A 17,856-nucleotide genomic window follows, 5' to 3' on the forward strand; every position below is an offset into this window, starting at 1 on the left:
GTCAGGGTTAGCTAGAGCAAATAGAGAATATTAGAGGAAATAGAGAATAGAATCCTACAGCTCGTGCTGCAAGATAAATCACGGGATGTGCAGTTTATTTCTCAAGTTAAAACAAAATGGCGGTTTTCCTTGATCGCACCCCCAACCCGACCCAAAAGTCATTCATCTGAAGGGACCACGAACAATATTCACACAGAGTTTGATGTACATCGGTCTGTGTCTTCTTCTTTTGGCTTGCTTGCGTGCAGGGTAATAAAACGTGAATGAGATCCATTTTGAATCAACCTTGCAATATGAACATATCACCTACTGCTTGTTGGAGAAGTTGGATTCATTTCGTTTCACCCGGATTTGCAACTGCACTTCTACTATTTTACTTTGACAACAATTTGTAGAAACCACAATTTCATAACCTTGAGTTTCTTTATTCACAGAATCTAAATGCACGTCCATGAACGAAGGAGGTTTAGTCAGAGAAACATCCGACTGCAGCAGCTTAGTGGGTTTGGTCTGTAACACGATTTCCCTCCTACCTCTCCCAAACAGGATCTGACTCTTATCAGCCCTCTGCACACCGATGCACACAAAGATGACACGGAACAAACCTTCTCCTTCTCTGCACACAATCTGCAGGAGCTGAACTCACACGAGGCCACGTAATCAAGCTTCTGGTTTAGTTTCCAATAAGTAATCGTGGGCACTAAAACTACAGGTGTGAACACCGCCTTAATCTCGGCTGTAAATCTGGAATCAGATTAGTATATTCAAGTTGAAGAATAATCAAATCGTTACCGTGCATGGAAGCCGTTGATCCAAACACATACACAGTAGATATTAGAAAGGAAGAGTCTAATTGGTTAACTTCTTAAACAGAGATCAGGGGGCGGAGAGGAGCCGGAGATGACTTGTGCTGCAGGAGAGGAGTGTGAGTGAACTGACTGAGAGCTGGAGGTGTGAGAGCTTCCTCTGTTCAACGGCGAGCAAATGGAAAAAGATGGTTGGATGAAATAAAGATGGAGGTGTGGATGAGCAGAAGCCGAGCGGCAGCCAGAGCAGGGATCCTTGGGAGGGCCGGAGAGGAGCAGATGCTGCAGACTCTGCTGCAGTGGATCCTGAATCATTCATTCTCCTTTAGCTTCCGTGGCGATGCCGGTAGACATCGGCGCTGTGCCGTGGCAGAGGAGCTGTTTTCTCCTACAGAACCTGAATGCTGCAGAGAGTTGATGGATGGAAAAGGAAAACACTCCGGGCCTGTTTCCTTTCCTCGTCTCCTCCTGCTTCTGTTAACCCGTTATCTCTCTCTCTCGCTCTCTCTCTCTCTCTCTCTCTCTCTCTCTCTCTCTCTCTCTCTCTCTCTCTCTCTCTCTCTCTCACTCACACACACACCTGATAACCGAGGGTCATGAAAGTTTTAGCAGCTCGGCATTAAGTGCTCAACACTCAGTCGTAGTTGACCGTTTCCTGTCCAGTGTTTACACAGCGGTTGAAAACAACAAGGGGAGACATCCAAATTGATGCAATATGCATTAGGTCCTATTTATATTTAATCCCGGGAAACGGTAATAAAAGCTGCACGCATGGCGAGGAAGCCACACGCCACACGCCACGGCCTCCACACGGCTGCAGGCCGCACCACGAGGAGATCACCATGACTCGGGTGCCTCTATTTGCTTTGGGCGTTAATCTAAAACTGCTTTGGGACTATCTCAAAGTCCACACCCCCAGCGATAAAGCAAAGCCAATTTCCTTGTGTTTTCTGCCAGAATTTCTGCCTGCTCCCCAAATAGGCAATTTGTCATTGACCATTCCAGCGTTATCTTATCTGGCGTCCTTATCGGCAGCATCAATGTTTCGGTTTTTAAAATGCATTACAAACGACCCATAGAGAAGTTGCTGCTGCTTTCTGACCTCTCACCATTAAGGTCTGATTAAGTTTAGGTACAGAGACAATTCGGCTAAAGTTCGGAAAAAGAACAAACAAGTGCAACTAGTGGTCTCTAAAGTTTTAAACTTTCTACGTGCTCTCATCCACCTTTACCTCCTCATATCACACGGATTCTCCCTTTTGCCTCAAAGAACTCGTAAACAAACACTTAAGATGATTAAATAATTTGATGGTTTAAGTCATTTACGGTCGTTTTTATCACGTTGATGTTCGTGCAAGTGATTCTGGTTCCTGATAAATTTGGTTTACCTTCTTTATTTCATAAAAAAATGCGATGAAACAACTCAGGATTGGTTGATAGTGTTTATCGACGGGACCTCGATACTGTGGCTCCACATCACAATCTCTAATGCAAATACCATGGGTCCAAATTCAAAAGCACAAAGTATATTCCTATTTTATTTTACCTTCAATTTTGTACAACAAGCGGAAGTGGTGACACATTGTCCCATCCAGGGTTTGTACCTTTGACTTTTTAATCAAGTGTTTTTCAACCAAGGGATTTACATGTCGATCAAAATCCAATATTGTGCATAAAATAATATATTTTTACTTCCAGAACAGCCAGAGCAACTGTATCCAACGTGATGAGAGATTATAAATCCACAGCTCAGACCAGCAAAGGATCCCTCGTGCTCCCAGAGAGGACATGTGTCATAGCATCATCGCTCCCACACACAGACACACACACACACACACACACACTCCCACACTGACACACACACACACACACACACAGCATCCTGTAGTGATGCCTGACAGAACAGCACACGGAGGATTCCTCCCTAGCATGTATCATTCAGGCGCCTCGCTGGTGGCTCCATCCAACACTCACATGATTTATTCGGCAGCAGGGGACATTGTTTTCAACTCGACACAATTAAAACATGAGACACATATTTGCACATCAGCAAAATAAAAGCTTGGTTCGGCTCCATGAGAGTTGAACCCACACATAACTGTAGATCACCGGCCGGTTCCCCGTCTACCAGCGGGTGTTTCAGTTATGTGCCTTTAGAATAACATTACTGTGAATATTGAGATTTAACACCCACTAAGTGTGTTTTAACGTCCCATAGAGCCACTGAAATCATTATTTTATCCCCAGTCTAATGCACAGCTGCACATTTTGGTGATTAACCTTTTTGGGAAAGATCAAAGAACATAACTAAACTATAAAAAAGAAAAAACTAAATTAAATCGAAAAGTAATTTGACTAACTTCCTGAGAGCTTTTTAGAGGATTAATTTCTGCTTTGATTATAAAGTAAACATAGCATGACTTGTGTATCTGTAAAATAGATAAAGGACTGTACATATAAGGATAATAAGAAGGAGTTTTTAAGCATTCATGTGTCTGGTGTTGGAACCTGGTGGAACGGCAGCTGCTGCACAGGATCATTTCAACCAATTTAGGAAAGTAAATTAATAATGAGCAACACTAATGGTCTCTCGGGACACGGTGAACAACAAATGGACAAAAGGCTGAAATGTGAGTCGAATGAAAACCTTTAAACTTTCCAGAATTTGGAATCACAGCTGTGACACCCTGAATAATTCATGACCTGCTCATGACTCTGGCTGTAAAGCGACTCTGTGGTTCATGCTCAGCGTTTGCTGCTTGTACATCTTGCAGAGCTGTGATATGATGATGATGATGTAATATATACCAGAGAGTACACCTACTTTAATTATTCTTACCTAAAATGACTGGAAAAAATTACCGGAGCCATTGAAACTCAAATAAACTTTGCTTTACATCCATTTATGTAGCATTAATTCTTATTTCATCAGGAAGTACAGCGGTAGAAACTCGTCAGAGGTGTTTACAGACATACATATACACAAATATATACATATATTCACCCAGTTAGCATAGCATCTAATAATAAATTGGAAAAACTACATGAAAATGACAGAAACTATACAATAATTCAGTGGGCGTGTATTTTGACGTTTTAGTTTTGTCCATGTCCCATCCACTCACATGGAGGAAGCAGGGTTTATGACTTTATGACTAGAGCCAGCCACCAGCGGGAGCATCAGGATGATCTGGCTTCACTTTCGGGATCCTCTTGTATCATCCAGCTCTAAATCCAGTCCGTAGTTTATAGTGAAATATACAAACACATGTTTTTTTCTTTATGAACCGACCGTTTACCTGCTTTGAATAATTGGTTGTAAACAGAACCTGGAGAACCTCTGCTCTCCTGAAGCACTTGATGGATTAGTAGCATCCTTCATTCTGCTCCTGCACACACACTGAGGCCATTACAGCGAGTGGGAGTTTACTCGGCCTCTTCACCGACTCTTACGCCACCGTCTCCGACTTTTATTGGGGGGGCGAGGTCATGGCGCTCATGATCACGACACCCCCTGCTCTTTCAAACACATATTAGTGTCAAGCCCACGCAGCAGCAGACAAACACAGAGCGTTAGTGTGTCTGCACTCGCATGGCAAAAGGTTTTACACAACATGCATTGCCCTTCACCAGTTAATAAAAACAGTCTTGACTTGTGGAAGAAGGGAATTAAGCTGATAAATGATGATTATATCACATTAGATTCAGCCGATGGTTCTATTTGTCGTGCTCGAGCACACACAGACCCGACAACGTGACCCACTGAGGCAGCCTTCAGACAACAACAGCTTCTACACAAACTCTATAGATTACGAAACCTGAGTTTATCGGTTCACGGTCAGTAACTGTAACACAACACTGTGTCCACTGCCTCCACTAAACCTGATAATAAGAAACGATCAAGATGTTACCACGACGATATTTATTTAATCATAGAGCTGATGTGAACAGAGGGACCTGCTCAACTTTCTTACGGAGCTGATAAACCTTTTTATTCTGAGGTTACAGCTCCAACAAACGTATCTACTGATCTACCGAGGTTTAAACGGTCTCGCTGTAGATTTAAATCACTGCACTATCCATCATGGACGCCGCCCTCCTCCTGCGACCTCAACCCTTCTGTACCCCCCCTCGTCAAAGCAGCTTATTATGAACCACAGCTTCAGTTTATTGTTCGCCGACCTCTAGCAGCCGTGGTTATTATGACAGAGGCCAAGGAGGAGAGGTGAAGATGGAGCCACAGAGTCCACGTGAGGAGGAGGTTGGACTCGATGGACGGATCCACTGAACACAGGGTTTGTTCACAGATGGAAACTGATGTGCAGACATTTCTTTGCAGCTTATTTCCAGCTTTATGAAAAGTAATTCTTCATTGGAACTCTTTGGATACTCTAAATGTTTTTTATATATCAAAGAAGCTCTGATTCACATCTTTAAATCTGACTTCATAGAGGGGCATGTTTGAAAACTCCTGACTAAACCAAGGTTTTGATAATTTGATAATTAACCTTAAAGATCACATACGTATTTTCCTTCTACACAAACTCTATAGATTACAAACCCTGAGTTTATCGGCTCACCGGTTCACGGCCAGTAACTGTAACACAACACTGTGTCCACTGCCTCCACTAAACCTGATAATAAGAAACGATCAAGATGTTACCAAATGTTTTTATGAATCAAAGAAGCTCTGATTCACATCTTTAATCTGACTTCATAGACTAGAGGGGCAGGTTTGAAAACTCCTGACTAAACTAAGGTTTTGATCCTTTCATAATTAACCTTAAAGATCACATATGTCTTTTTCCCACCTGCATATGTAACTGTATGAATGATGTCTTCAATTTGGACAAGAACAGTAGAGCCCGACTGATATGGATTCAAGGGGGCGGATGCCAATTCTAATATTAGAGTGTAAAGTGTTTCAGATACAGATCTATAGATATTTATATATATTACATTTTAACTATTTAATTAACCATAAATAAATATAAGAAAATGCAGAACAACAAGATTTATAAAACTTGGATTTTCTAAAACGCGTTTCTTGGACATGTTTTTTTACATATCTGCACATATCAGCAAAAATAAATGCCAGTAAAATGCAATATAAACCATACAATGATTCGTGCTGTGTTATATTGTAAATATTAAACCTGACTGAGATGTTACATGTTTCAATACTTTTTTAAGGAGAAAGTTTCAGAAAGAAGTCAAACAATAAATGGTAAATCTTTCATACATTTAATATAAATCTATAATAAATAAATACAAGTCATTTTAAAATCGGATTTTACTTTTACTTTTGCCAAATGTCAAAATCATAACAGGTTTAAGTTTTTAAACCAATCCCAGTGTCCCATCGTCTCATGTCTGTCAGTGATTCGCTGAATTATAAAAAAACAATTGTAACTGTATCCCATGAAACTACCTTGATAGCCTTATATGGTCATTAAGAGTCTGAACATCCCGTCTCAGCAGAGAAACTCAGTGTTCAGGAGCAGATGGCGCGAGTGGGAGGTCCCAGGGGAACCAGTTCCACTTCACACTGGGAGAGAAACGTCCCTGAGAAGAGGAACAAGGGTCCTGAGAGGAACAAGGGTCCTGAGAGGAGAAGGGTCCTGAGAGGAGAAGGGTCCTGAGAGGAACAAGGGTCCTGAGAGGAGAAGGGTCCTGAGAGGAACAAGGGTCCGGTCACAGTCCGACTTTAGACATGTTTCTGTCCCAGTGTGAGGATGAGGAGGACTCTGAGAGCAGCACTTGCAGCCTGGAGGAGGAAGAAGAGGAGGAGGAGGATGATGAAGACTTCACTCCTGCAGGTCTGACGGGAGGATCAGAACAGTGAGTAGTACAGTGCAGAGCCGGTTTAGAAGATTCTGAGACAAAGTTCTAAAAGTCTGAGTCGATCGCTTTATTGGAGAAAACGAAGTGAAGAGATAAGAAGTGAGAGAAACTCATTCATTCATTCAGCAGTAAACTCAGCGGTTTGTCTTCAGGCTGCAGGATGATGACGTGCACAAGTGTTGCAGATGTGCGCGTGCACTTGCTGCGGCTCCTTTGTCCTCGCTGCAGAGAAACGCGCACGTCCCCCCCCCCCCCCCCCCCCACACCGTGCACAGATCTGCACGAAGCTTCTGTTGTTGTCTCTTCTGATCGTTTCACAAACTTCACCACGAATTTTTTTTTTTTATTTTTTTTTTTACGTATTTAACTACACTTAAGCGCATGCGCGTACAGGTGCGCGCACGTCGCGGTCCAATGTCGAACTTCCTCACCGGTTGATCAGATCCGGTGAGAACAAAGCCTGGTCTGTGCGCTGGTTAATCATTGGGAAATGATTCAGTGGATCACAACACGCTGGTGATACAGGACAGGGGCGGCTCTACAGGTTTTAGGGGCGGGGGGGGGGGGGGTGCAGGGTAAGGGGGGATATGAGGGTGGCATGGGAACCAGAATTGTTGCGATGAATACTTCTAGTACTGCATGTTTTGATTTACTAAAACTAATGTTTGATCAGATAATTAAATTCTTGAACCATTTAAAAGATAAATCTATAATAAAAAACTTATAATAAAAAAATAAAGCACATAATGTGATTTGCAAAAAGTGGTATTCTACTTGTATGACTATCATTTGTGTTTTTATACATTTTTATAAAGATACATTTGAATTGCTTTATTAACTTTTTGTTTACCTTTAATTTTACTAGTGAACAATTATTTAGGAAAAGCATTAGTTTAGGAAAAAAATAGTTATTGAGTCATACATTTTCCTCTTATTAATCTTTTTCCCAATTGTATTTCAGAGATGACTTCACTGATGAGGACAGTTCAGACTCTGACTGGATTAACACGCCCACAAAGAGAACAGCTACAGGAAAGCGCTGCCGCTCCGTCTCTGTTTCTCCAGCAGCGTCGCACATCAAGTCTCCGTCTAAGAACTCTGAGCATCGACCTCCCAGCAAGAGGATCCACGATGCATCTACAGGCTCCTCCTCCTCCTCTCGTACCCGTGGGACCATCTCCTCTCCACGCAGGAAGAGACAAGCGGCGAGGCGGCTTGTGGTCGAGGAAGAGGAAGGAGCAGATGATGGAGACCGGTGGCAGAACGCCACTGAGGAGGACGTGGAGCCTCCTCAGCCGCGGTTCAGACCCGAGAGGGACGTCGGGCCACAGCTGAACAGAACTGCAAACTACACACCTCTGGAACTCTTCCAGCTGTTCTTCTCCACGACCGTGATCGACACTTTGGTGAGAAACACCAACGCCTACGGGAGGAAGAAATATCAGAACCACAGGGAGAGCTGGGTCCAGGTCACAGAGGCAGACATGTACTCCTACATCAGCCTGGTCCTCTACATGGGGCTCGTCCCGCTGAAGACTCTGAAGGAGTTCTGGAGAGGGACTCAGCTGTTCAGCCTGCCGTTCCCGGCCTCCGTCATGCCCTGCAGACGCTTCCTCGCCATCTCCCGCAGCCTGCACATGAACGATCCCGCGGCCGAAGCAGCAAACGACACAAAGAAAGGAACTCCAGCTTATGACCGACTTTGCAAAATAAAGCCCCTCTACCAGCAGATCTTGGAGGCGTGCTACACCTTCTTTCATCCTCACCAGCACATCTCCATAGATGAACGCATGGTGGCCAGTAAAGCCAGGATTGGGCTCAAGCAGTATATTAAAAACAAGCCGACTAAATGGGGCTTCAAGCTTTTCGTGTTAGCCGACTCGTCGTGTGGCTACACCCTGAACTTCTTCGTGTATGGGGGAAAGGACTGTGAACCCACAGGGAAGGGGCTGAGCTATGATGCTGTCATGAGACTTCTGAAGATACCCTTCCTGGGAAAAGGTTACAAGCTCTACGTGGACAACTATTACACCAGTCCGACACTATTCCTTGACCTCCTTCAGAGGAAGATCTGGGCGTGCGGCACCGTGCGCTCCAATATCTCTGGGTACCCCAAAACGAAAAGGAATGACATGGACAAGAAAACGATAAGAGGAACAATCCGGTGGATCAGAAAGGGGAAGCTGCTGTTTGTGAAGTGGTTGGACGCCCGCGAGGTAACGATGTGCTCCACCATGCACAAAGCCTACAGCAAGGACACGGCCAAGCGCCGGGTGAAGAACAAAGACGGAGAGTGGACGGTGAAGGAGGTGCCGGTTCCAGACTGCATCAAGGATTACAACCGGCACATGGGCGGCGTGGACCTGTCGGACGCGCTCATCGGATACTACAAGGTCCTCCATAAGACCCAGAAGTGGTACAAGACTCTGTTCTATCACTTTGTGGACATAGCCACTGTGAACGCATTCATCCTCCACAAGGAGATGTGCAAACTGCAGAACCGGCCCGTGGTGACACAGAAGACCTTCAGGGAACAGCTGATTCTGTCCCTGGCTGAGATTGGGTCCACTCCGCGCCGGGCGGCTCCAAAGAACTTCATGTTGCCTGCTTCTCCGCTCAAAGTCCCACCGACCTCCCGAACAGCCCCAGCTCCGCCCTCAACGGCCCCAGCAGCCAATGGGACGTCAGCCTTCACATCTGCAGGAACCCCTGGATCTCCTCCTCCTGCAGCTGCAGCCGTGGCTCCGGGCCTAGGGCACCTGCCGTCTTACTTTGTAGAACAGATGAGCAACGTGGCCCCCAGGTATCGAGCCACCGCCGGCAGACGGGCGTGTGTGGTCTGCAAGAGAAAGTCCTCTGTCTACTGCAGCACCTGCCAGAAAACACTGTGCTTCACGACCTTGAGGAACTGCTACAGCGAGTGGCACAGGCGCAACAACGTGTGCATGTGAGAGCGTGGAAACGAACTGTTCAATGAATGCATTCATACTGCTCGTCTTCTTTATCTCTTTATTACCCATTCGAATACCTCAAAGTGTTTCTGAAACAATTATCACAGCATGAAAGGATAAATTCAAACACTATGTTGTATTCATGTGCAGATTCTAGTGTGTGCAGGCTTCAGTTAGCTGGTCTTTGACAAACCGGCTTTAAACGGATACAAATGACGGTGATTAAAAGTGGTCGACACATTCTTATGGAGAAGCTGCCACTGATATCAATGCTTAATACATTTTTTTTTTTTATCAAATAAAGTTCATGGTCAAGATAAATTAAATTAAAAAGGATTAAAAGCTGAACTATCATCGTGTCTTTGACCAGCGAGCTCCCACCGAGTGATTCAGGGATTCAGTTTCATAAGTAGAGACACTCTCGGCACTGCTGCAGAACCAGAAGCCTCATTCCATCTGTTTTTATAAGAGAAACCGTGGATTGACAGTTGTTTTTATACTTTAATGTGAACTAGTTTCACCGTTTACATGAAACACAAGAGTCTCTTCTTATTCAGATATTTGTTTCTGTCACCATCCTGGGTTTTTTGGGTTGTGTGGTTGGCACGGAGACGTGTTTTTGACTTTTTGGCATCCCGGCTAATCTTTGACATTTCCACCTACCTCAGCTGTCGAGGATGAAGCCAACTTGGTTTCTGGCTGCGTTTAACATGCTCGGCTAGATTTGGCTTCTCCGGCTCGACTTCCAGGGACCAGGATACTGTGACTCAGGTCCAGGTTGCAGCAGCAGCACAGATTCCAGAAAGTAACTAGTACAAGGTGTTTATTTTATTAACAAGTATATGGACTTGTGTATGGATTTCTGAAATCTAAATGTTTACACTCACGTACTTGATAAAACATACTTCATTACAGTTGACCAGATGGACTCTACCTCACTCCACCGATATGAAATCAAGTCAAACTTAGATGTTTTTAATGTGTTTTATATAATATATTATATATTACTAGTCTTCCACTGGAAACACGTTACAGCTGTTTATGCTTATTTAAGAGATGCAGAGAGTGAAACACATTTTATAACTCTGAGCTAGATCAATTTTGTTTTGTGCTGATGGAAATTGTATTTTTATCTCATAAAGCAGTTCAATGTTTTGGCACATTCTTGATTTTATTGTATTTGACAAACTGCATCACGTCTGACTGGAGTTGAGATATGGATTTGTGTTCATGTAAGAACAATTTTTAAAAGTCTGAAAACATGTTTTTATTTTTGTTGTGCATTCGAAGAGCTTCTGTTATTTTCATTAATATTTTATAATGTTTACATGAAGTGCAGATTGTGTTATTTTGGATGATTTTGTAAAAATAAAATAAAAGCCAAACTTTGTTAAGTCAAGAGACTCGAAGAGGATTTAGTTTTACAGTAAAGACTCTGGATCATTTCAGCGTCTCCTCGGAGAAGATGCTCCGGATGATTCACTGATGCTAAATATGTAAAATAATGATGTGGCACATTTGGAGTGTCACTAAACAAAACCTTTTTTCATTATCATCAAAGTGATTCATCATCATTTAGGAACTTTGGAGACTTCTCTCAGAGATTTTTGACTCTGAAATATCTCAAATCTTTGTAAGTTGTACACAGATATTCAATATTTTAATGGAGTGTTTGCTCGACTTCGTGCAAATAGATTCTTAAAGAACAAACTGCAGCTGCTCTCTCTCTGTTTTATTTACATCTACGTGAGTTCTTGAGTGAATGTGTGAAACCGGGAGCCGCTCTCAACATTAAATCAAGCAACATTCTAATAAATACACCTGGTGCCATGAGCCTCAGGGTGAATCCCTTCAGAGGAATCAGACCTCTGCACTCATTCGTTCGGGTGATACATATTAAGATGTTTAAGGTCTTCCTGTCAAACGCTTCAGGTATTTTATTCATAAGTGTCGGCCAGCAGAGTCTCTGGGAATCATTCTAATATGTGAAGATATGAAACATGATGTGATTGACAACTGTAAAGATGCTACAGCTAAAATATTTACAGGTAAAAGGCAGCAAGGTTAAATACAGGTTAAAAACTGAGGCTGATCCACACATCACAGCAAAGAGGTTTTATTTAACTCGAGTTTACTGTTTATAGTAATAAGGTTTGGGGTCATGGGACTGAGGCAGCTGTGGCCCGGGGGGTAGAGCGGCTCATCGAGTAATCGAAAGGTCGGTGGTGCTGCCAAAAAATGTAATGTAGTGTAAAGTAGCAGCAGGAGTGCAGAAGGTGCAGAAGACGATATGATTGCATGTTTACATAACCCTGGAGTTCCAGTGACGAGCGGACTTCTAGTCTCGACATGTTTGACAGAAGTAAAGTAATCACAGAGTGAAATCTACGACCCGGCCGAGTGAATCCTCAGGCTTCAATCCAACAGAGCAGCTGTGGAGATTTGAAAGGAGAACGTAGAGCAACTGAACTGCTCAGAAGAGTGACAGAGAGAATGAATTCTTGCTCAGGAGGAGTCAGACACAAAATAAGAACATAGATAACACTGCAACATCTGCAGATCTAAGTGTAATAATCCTGAATTTAGATAATAATAAACCTGTTGCAAATTTTTTCTTATGGATGATTATCTTATAACACTTTAACTTAAGTCGAGTAAATGAAAACTTGCTTTGTCTTGAGAAGCAACTTTTTTGTTGTTTTATTCAACTAGGTATGGACATGTGAGTAAAGTCTGTAGATGTCTTATCTGGGTATTAAAGTGTAAATACATGAAGACTTTATAAATATAATACAAAATAATAAATAAAACAAAGTTCATTACAGTTATATTTGTGAACATTGTTTAAATTATTTGGTTTTATGCTTCTTGGGCTTAGGCTAAAAACAAAAACATGTATTATTATTACTTAACACATTGAGAACACTCAGTTTAGTTGGATACTGTAAATACATTAACTCAAAAACCAAATACAGTAGCATTAGAATGTACTAAGAACTGTATGTAAATAGGGCCCACAGTTATAACGTGTCCACGCATCCTTTAATTAGAAAATAGCTATACATAGAGACTCAGAGAAACTCAGGCGGAGGACATATGAGGAAGCAGGAAGCAGGGATGATGCAGAAGTAAACTGAAGTCGGAGTGAACCCTGATCCGACCCGACTCCGAAGCGAATAGAAGCCGAATGGAAGCCCCATGCAAACACACACATTAGCAGCCAGGTGCAGCTGTGGCGCTGTTCTGCCTGTGATTAATGTTCTGATAGCTCCTGATGTGAGCCCCCCCTCTGTGATTGTATATCCTGTGTCTGCAGATAAGAGACTGTTTAACCTCCTGCCAATCACAAGCTCAGACGTTATTTGGTTTTTCCTCTGAACGTGAAATTGGGAGCAGTTCTGCCGGCGCTGAATCTCATATCTCAGTCCATAAAGCTGCGGCTCCACAGACAAACTTTTGTTTCCATTTCACAGGAGATTAATAGTTTCAGGCAGAGCGAGGCCCGGATCTGACACAGTTTAATGACTGACAAAAAGTGTTAATATCACATTGCTTATTCAATCTCTTTTTATAGCCGTGTAGGTAATGGCTCAAAGTGTTTGATGTCTGCCTTTTTCATATTGCATACTGGAATATTTCAGTCCAAACCATTCAGGTACTTTATTCTCAATCATTTGAATATTGCAATAAGTTATATTTGGTGGTTCAGGTACCTTGTATCCAAAATACTCGTTTAGGCTGCAGAACAGAGAAGGTGTCAATGACAACAAACTTCATTCCTTGGTATTAACTTTCATCCTAAAAGATCCAAACTCATGAGGACAGCGTCAAATTCACACGACAGTTCAGGCCTGCACGGACTAAAATGCATCCTGAATGTTTCTCCTGTGACCAAATGATATTGGTTCGGATTTATGTGCAAATAAACACTGTCATTTCTGTTTGAAAAAGACCAAATGCTGTTGTTTGTTACTCAGAGTTTACAGAATCAAGAGGGACTGAAGGAATGAAGGAATGAATGCTCAGATCTGCTATGAAGACAGATTTGCATTCCCACAACAAAAGGAATGTGACCACGTGTTCCAGAGCGATCAGATCTCAGGATGCATTGAGGACACTTCAGGTTCAGACCTCAACTTAGCACTGACCACTTGCTATCGGACGGATGTCACTACCGCAGGAAGAGCAGCTTGCAAAGGAATCTGAAGGAGTGGGTAGAATAAGCCTCGTGTCACTGTGACCTCCCATCGAACCAGAAAAAAATGAATAAAATACTGTTAGATTAAAACTCTTCACAGGTTCAGACCTTAACTTAGCACTGACCACTCGCTATTGGACAGCTGAAAGAAGTCCGATACAGCAGGAAAAAGGAAAAGCTGGGTTTGGGCGTTTGCAGAGCAGCTTGCAGAGGAATCTGAAGGAGTGGGTGGAATAAGCCTCGTGTCACTACGACCCACAACTGAATACATTTAGATTTCAAACTATTCACAATCTTGAAGTTAGAACATGTCAAGCCAGGCAGTAAAGTAGATTATCAGCTCTGCATGGTGACATGTTTTCCATCAAGGGGAAACCAGGGACACAAACCACTCAACTCATTATTCCATGTGTCAGAGCTGATCGCTGACCCCGAGCTCGGCCAATCAGACGGACAGCATATGCCCCAACAATCCCGAGCGCCCTGTCATTACGGCGGCGGTGGCGGAGTGTCAGCCCCCCCCGCTGTCGCTCTCTGACAGGCCTCATCACATCATTACACAGCGTTACTGTTCTTAATGAAGTCAACAGCTCCCCTCCTCTCTGCTGCGTGACTCATTAAATGATCTAACATGTGAATAACCCAGGGCTCAATTATCAAGTCGCTCTCCTGCTCACCTCCTCCTCCTCCTCCTCCTCCTCCTCCTCCTCCTCCTCCTCCTCCTCCTCCTCGTCCTCGTCCTCGTCCTCGTCCTCGTCCTCCTCCTCTTCCTCCTCAGGAACCCAACGCTGACACTCAGTCACATCCCGGGCTTGTTCTGCCGCTGTGCATGTTGAAGAGGTCCTGGCCGGGGTTAAAGCAATTTATCTCTGAGCCAATATTGGCTTTCTATTAGATATTCAGACAAGCTGCCCGCTGCCAGCGTGATTGACGTTCTCCCGGGTAAAATCTAATTATTTTTTTATGGGTTGTTATAACATGAAAAACTCTGACGTTTGAAGATACTGAGTAAAGAGATGCAGCCGGACGTCAGTGGAACTGGATTGATGAGCGAACCCCTTTCTGCTGTGTGTATTTTATCGGGCAGGGTGAGATGGAGATGTCACGAGGAGTGAGCTGTCATTCACTTTCTGAAATGAATATATAACCGGTGGAGTTTCAAGATGTGATTTACTTGATGTGACGGCCGCAGCATGAATGTCTTCGCAGGCAATCTGCTCCAAATGAGCAAACTGACTAAATGTGCCGTTCAATTTCGTTCATATATAGAGCCACTACAGAAATGTCAATATATAAAATGAACTAGCAAGACAATTTACAGACGTAATAACTGAGAGTTTAACATACGAAAATGTCACCTACTATATCTCTCTCGTAAAAAAACAAAGGGGAGCTTCATAACTATTTACATTTACTATAAGAATGAATAATACAAAATGCATGTTGGCATTTTAACACCTGAAATAAAGAGAAAGTTTCCTCTTTCTTGTTCTAAGTAGCTGTCACAGCTTTATTCTTCAGAATTGGCTCTAGCTGGTTGAACCGTGGATCAGTTATAAATACTTAGAAGTTATTAAAAAACAGAGTTTATCTCCAATATTCAGGAGGAAATTTGTAAAATATGAAGAATTCAACACAGAGTTTGGTGGATTTGTTACAGCGGCAGTTCTTCTGGTTCAAGAAGCCGGGGATTGTGGGTAATATCCTGCATTCCGTTGTATTTCCTAGCCCTGCAGAATCATCACCACCTGTAGCTAAAGGGGGCGCTGTTACCCAGTGTGGCTTCACCAGCTAGCTAGCTCGTCTGCTACGTGCATTGCCTACTGTGGCATGTCGATGAAACAATCCCAGGAAGGTGTAACAGGTGTGTGCAGTTGTTGCGTGTGAATCATCCAATCAGAGGCCTCACATGCTCGTCACACGGGGGAGTTCATCTCCCTTCCCTGCAGGACGCTCCTCACGTGAAGGTCACCCAAAATCCACCATCTGCTCTTTATTAGCGCTCAACCTTTGGAGTCAGCCATCTGCCGGCAGAAGAGCTGAACGTCTGAAGTCTTCCTGCAGGAAGCAGCGAGGAGATAAACACCGAGACGCCGGCTTGTGTTTCTTCACATGTGACGACCTTCGACTGACAACGTTCACACACCGAGCTCCACAGCTGCTGGGACATCCTCCGCTTCTCTCTTTACACCGTGTTCCTGTCGTTCGGGATTTATTGGCCAAACAAGCTAAAGGCTGAATGGAGAGTGCGTTCATTAATTATTCCCATGGCAGCGAATATGAGGCGTGTCGGTGGGAGGAAACCATGAAGATGACATTCATCACCAGACAAGCAGGAGACGCATGAACACAGGTGGAAGCAATTCCAATATTAGAAGATCAAAGTTGTTCAGTCATATTAACTGTAATTAACTGTTATGTAATGCATTCATGACATGAATGTAAAGAAGGTGGAGGTCAACCTTGAATAAGCAAAATATATATAATATAATGTGCATATTTATGAATAAATAGCATTTTCTGATTAACTTAACCTGAATAAGGTCACACTCTGAATAAATGTGGAGTATGTTTACGTCTTAATTATATTATAACATCCTTTTACAGTTCTCACAGCATTTTGTAAACTCGACGTACATCAGATACCAACTGCGTTTTAACTTCAGCATCATGTATGAAGCTTTTTTCAGGTTGAGGTTTATACTTTTGGCAGATGTAGGACGCAGTGGACGTAATATTGACGTGAGTCAAAGTCAGAGTATTCTTTATTTAATATGTCAACAGGAATATATTAGCAGTACTGATGAGGTCTATAGTCTACAGATCTATGCCTCGTAGGTTTGCGCAACTATTCTTATTAAAAACCTCATCAGTAAACTTAACCATGATCAACTTATGCTGAACCCGAACCTAACCACTTAGTACAAACCCTAACCAGGACCTTAGAAATTACGTTTTGCTTCATAGGACCGAGCTTTGGTCCACATGAGGTTGAATGGTCCAGAAAATCCTAACGCTAACCCTCCTATAAAGGTAACACACACACATACACACACACACACACACACACACACACACACAGAGAAATTGGCCGACAGATGCTCCTGAACTCTCACTTTATACCCGACAGCACAACATGTAATTCCTGATAAACACCTCAAAGAACCGACCCTTTCCACTTCCCTCTGATCTAGCAAACATGATAATCTCAACTTCCCTTCACCTGCGTCTTCTTCTGGATCTGTTAAAGCGCCGGATTTTCGCAGTGTAACTAGTGGAATACGAAATGTCTGTGAATCCTAAATGATAACAGAGTTTCATGAGGGGCTTTGATCGTGCACATCGTGAATAAATCGATGAAGTCTTCCCTCACTGCGCCGACAGAACTCAACCGATGCAGCCGGGGCTAAAATCCACTCATCAAACAGGAGCCTCAGTTGACATGCCCTGGGCGAAAGGTGCAGAGAGCTGAAGCCCTTTGTACTCTGAGCATCTGAATCATCGCTGCGAGCGCTCTGCAGATATCTTTTTTGGAGGGAAGCACTAGATGAGAATCCCGCTGGAGCTGCGAGACGTTTTTAAAACCTCTTTGAAGCGTCGCACGATTAGGTTCAAAGTTGAAGTATTTTTAACTTCTTGCACTCGATGCTGTTGATGCCAAGAACACATCAGGTCTGCAGAGCGGGAAACGTTGTATACCGTACCTGTACAATGTCAACAACCAGAATATGGAGCAGTTACAACAAGCAGACTCACAAACACACGCTGCTGATAGATGAGCACACGGAAAAAACAAAAGATCCAGATAAGCAGGAGATGAGCCAAGGAGGTTTGTCTTGGAGCATTTAGTTTTGTTTCTGCAGCATCTTTATTCAGCTCAGAAGAGTTGGTGGAAACAACACGGAGATTATCTTCACGGTTTGGTGATTTAAAGATGAAAAGACACCGGAACACGGAGGTTAAACTGGGCTAAACGTGGGAAAATAGGGTATTTTAGGTCCTGGACCAAGCTTCAGGTCTTTTTTATATTGTTTAAATCTGATCTGGTTAGTTTAAC

General features: G+C 43.2%; 1 protein-coding gene across 1 annotated transcript in view; it reads right to left on the minus strand.

Moving 5' to 3' along the window:
* LOC132998680 (protein kinase C-binding protein NELL1-like) overlaps positions 1–17,856 on the minus strand; it is a 213,412-nt gene that overhangs the window by 93,284 nt on the left and 102,272 nt on the right. The gene's annotated exons all lie outside the window — the stretch shown is intronic.

The sequence above is a fragment of the Limanda limanda genome, chromosome 3, assembly GCF_963576545.1.
Source record: "Limanda limanda chromosome 3, fLimLim1.1, whole genome shotgun sequence".
Taxonomy (NCBI): domain Eukaryota; kingdom Metazoa; phylum Chordata; class Actinopteri; order Pleuronectiformes; family Pleuronectidae; genus Limanda; species Limanda limanda.